The sequence below is a fragment of the Trichosurus vulpecula genome, chromosome 1 (genome assembly GCF_011100635.1).
Source record: "Trichosurus vulpecula isolate mTriVul1 chromosome 1, mTriVul1.pri, whole genome shotgun sequence".
NCBI classification, from domain to species: Eukaryota; Metazoa; Chordata; class Mammalia; order Diprotodontia; family Phalangeridae; genus Trichosurus; species Trichosurus vulpecula.
In genome coordinates, this window is record NC_050573.1 from 207390468 (window position 1) to 207393794 (window position 3327).

A 3327-nucleotide genomic window follows, 5' to 3' on the forward strand; every position below is an offset into this window, starting at 1 on the left:
TCTACGCAGAGACTGAAGTGGTGAAAAGAGGGGAGAAACAGGATTATGACTCCCACGTGTTGGGGTATTAAATTTATGCACTGTTGTTATACCATTTGAAATAAATATTTTTCGGCAGCGCGGAAGCAGCGTTTCTGGGGCCGTGCCTCTTGGGGAGCTCGGAGAGCGGGCTTTATCTTTAAAGGAGGTCCCATGTACCCGCTTCCACCATCCCTCTCGCCACCTCTCTCTCTCCCGCTTTCTGCTCGACATGGAGGGGCTGCACTCCTGCAGCCTGCTGTTCCGAGTCTCCCCTTCCATCTGCCCCTCGGCACAGCCTCCGCCGCCGCTGCCAGCTCTTGGTGGACCCACGTAGAGATGCGCCCCCTCCCCCATCTTGGGCGTTACACATCTAAGAGGGACACCAATAGCGAGAAGATGAATTTGGGAGTTGGGGCCTACCGAGATGAAAAATGGGAAGCCTTATGTTCTTCCAAGCGTCCCTAAGGCAGAAGCTCAAATTGCCGGGAAGAGCGTGGACAAAGTTTAACTGCCCATCGCAGGACTGGCTGAATTTTGCCGTACATCAGCACAGTTGGCCCTAGGTGAAAGTAACGAAGTTCTAAGAAGCATTTCTGGAACTGGGGCATTCAGAGCAGGAGCCAGTTTACTGCAACGGTTCTTCAAATCCAGCTGGGATGTCTATTTTCCAAAACCATCCTGGCGAAATCCCACCCCCATCTTCGATGATGCTGGCATGCAGCTGAATGGCTATCGCTACTACTACCCCAATCCTGTGGCTTTGACTTCATTGGAGCCTTGAAAGTCTTTCAAAAATCCCAGAGCAGTGTCATCCTTCTGCATACCTGTGCTACAACTCCACTTGAGTTGATCATTATCCTGAGCAGTGAAAAGAAATAGCATCCTTGGTAAAGCAAAGGAAACACTTTGCCTTTTTTTTGACATGGAATACCAGGGCTTTACCAGTGGAGATGGCAACAAGGATGGCTGGTCTGTTTGCCACTTCAGTGGTCAGGGCATTAACATCTCTGTCAGTCACATGCCAAGAACATGGGGCTCTATGGTGAAGTGTGGGAGCGTTTACCATGGTTTGTAAAGATGCTGATGAAGCGAAAAGGGTAGAATCCCATTTGAAAATCCTGATTTTCCCATGTATTCCAACCCCCCTCTCAGTGGGGCCCAAATTGCTGCCACCATACTGAATAGTTCTGATCTGAGGAGCCAGGGGTCGCAAGAGGTCAAAGACATAGCAGATCACATCATTAGTATGCATACTCAGATGGTTTCCAATAGCAGATCACATCATTAGCATGCATACTCAGATGGTTTCCAACCTCAAAGAGGAGGGCTCCTCCCACATTTGGCAAGACATCACTGACCAGATTGGCATGTTTTGTTTCACAGGCCTGAAACCTGAGCAGGTGGAACAGCTGACCAAGGAGTTCTCCATTTATATAACAAAAGATGGCTGCATTTCCATAGCAGGGGTCACATCAGACAATGTAGCATACCTTGCCCATACCATTCTCCAAGTCATCAAATAATTCTCCCTGGTGAGATGGAACAGAGACAACCTTCCCACCTTCAGACTCTGCTATTTGAGATTCAGAGAAATAATTGTGCTGGCAAAGATAGGAGTGGTGTGAGAATTCTTTCAACCATAGTGCTTAATGGTTAGCCATTGAAAGTATCTCAGAACAAGGACTGTGAGAAGGCTAAAAGCATCTGAAACTTGAGCTTTCTGGAACTAAACAAAACTCCCCTACCCTCCTCTACAACTTTTCCAAAACATTTTATATTTATAGTAACTCTACCAAAAATTCTACTCTGAAACCAGAATTCCTCTCTCTCTCCTCTTTCCTTTCCCCAGTCTTGGATCTCCTGGCATTACAGTGTTGTCCAAGAGCTTTAATCTAGGTAAAGAATATCACTTAGCCCAAGTAACAGAAATCTCTGTGGTCCTAAAAGCTTCCAAAGAAGGTTTGCCCAGTTCTGACTCCCACCTCTTATTGGCCTCCCATAACTGATGGTGGCACCTTGGATCATAGATGCTGCTGTTGTGCAGCATCTCGGCTTCAAGAAATAACAGGAAAGGGAGGTGGCTCTCACCTGCTGGACAGCTAAGACTCTTTTACTATCATTTCCTCCCCCATTTCTATTGCTGTCCTTTCCCTTTGTTCCAAAGATCCAAATCTGCCCTAGTTTCTCTCCCTCTACTCGAATTGACTTCAAACCCTTCCTATCAAGATCCATATACTTGGAGAAGTAAGTAAAATGTAATTTAAGAAATGAGCATATTCTCTCCTCTCCTTTCTCAGCAACAGATAGAGGAGGAGAATTTGGTAAAATAATTACACTTTAATATGGGCATCATTGTAAAGATTTTAATCGTCCCCTTTTCTGCCACCTCCCCACCAGACCTCGTCAATGTGGTTGTGCAATAAATAGCCTGTTTATGACAAGTCTGTATGGAGCAGTCAGTCCTGGGAGATGAGTATTTTGAGCTGTGATTGTAGGCTTCTCTGTATTGCCACCTGAGTTCAGACTTCAACCTTGAAAAGATCACCCTCCATTGTAATCACGTAGGCCTTTACACAGACTGGTTTCTCTGTTACAGTAATATTACTGTAGATCAGAAAAAAGAAATAAATATTTTCTTAAAATATTCCATTAACAGCTAAATAGAACTGGGGTTCAGGGGACCCCACATCCTAACATTGAGGGAACACCATCAGTGGAGGCTGGAGTCATTTACAGAGAGCCTAAATATTCTCTAACCGCCTTAAAGGTAGTGGAGAAACCTAGGGGAAGAGTGAGGTGTAATACACCCATTCTTCAGGTAGTAGGGGGCAGGTGTTAGAGTATTTCTCCTTATATATGTATTCTTGAATGCCTGTGGAATGATGGATTAGTTGTCTATCTGTCTTTAAACTGGTTTTACTATTAAGTGCTTCTCTCTGTTTTATGAGACGAAACTGTTCATAATGTTATATCATCCTAAATTGTAAATTTTATGAGTGCAATTATATTCTAACACAAGGTTAACTTTTGCAGCCATCTTTCTCTCCATTTGGCAACTAAGTTCAATATCTGCTAACCAACTTACTTCCTTGTTTTGTTTTGATTTTGGTATGCTTTTTTGTGGAAATTAATTTACCGAAGTTAAATTCTGGATAAAACTATTATAGTTAGTGTTAATATGATTAGTTATCTATTTCCTATCTTTGGTTTTCAATTAACCTGCTCAGATAATCCAAGTGTTAAGCTGGTTTAATCATACACATTTTTTTACCTCAATATTAAGGGGTTATATGTTCACAAAGGGTA

General features: G+C 43.4%; 1 pseudogene; it reads left to right on the top strand.

The window, feature by feature from the left end:
* The first annotated feature begins 250 nt into the window (after nt 1-250).
* LOC118834935 lies at nt 251-1544 on the top strand (annotated as a pseudogene).
* Nucleotides 1545-3327: the final 1783 nt, after the last annotated feature.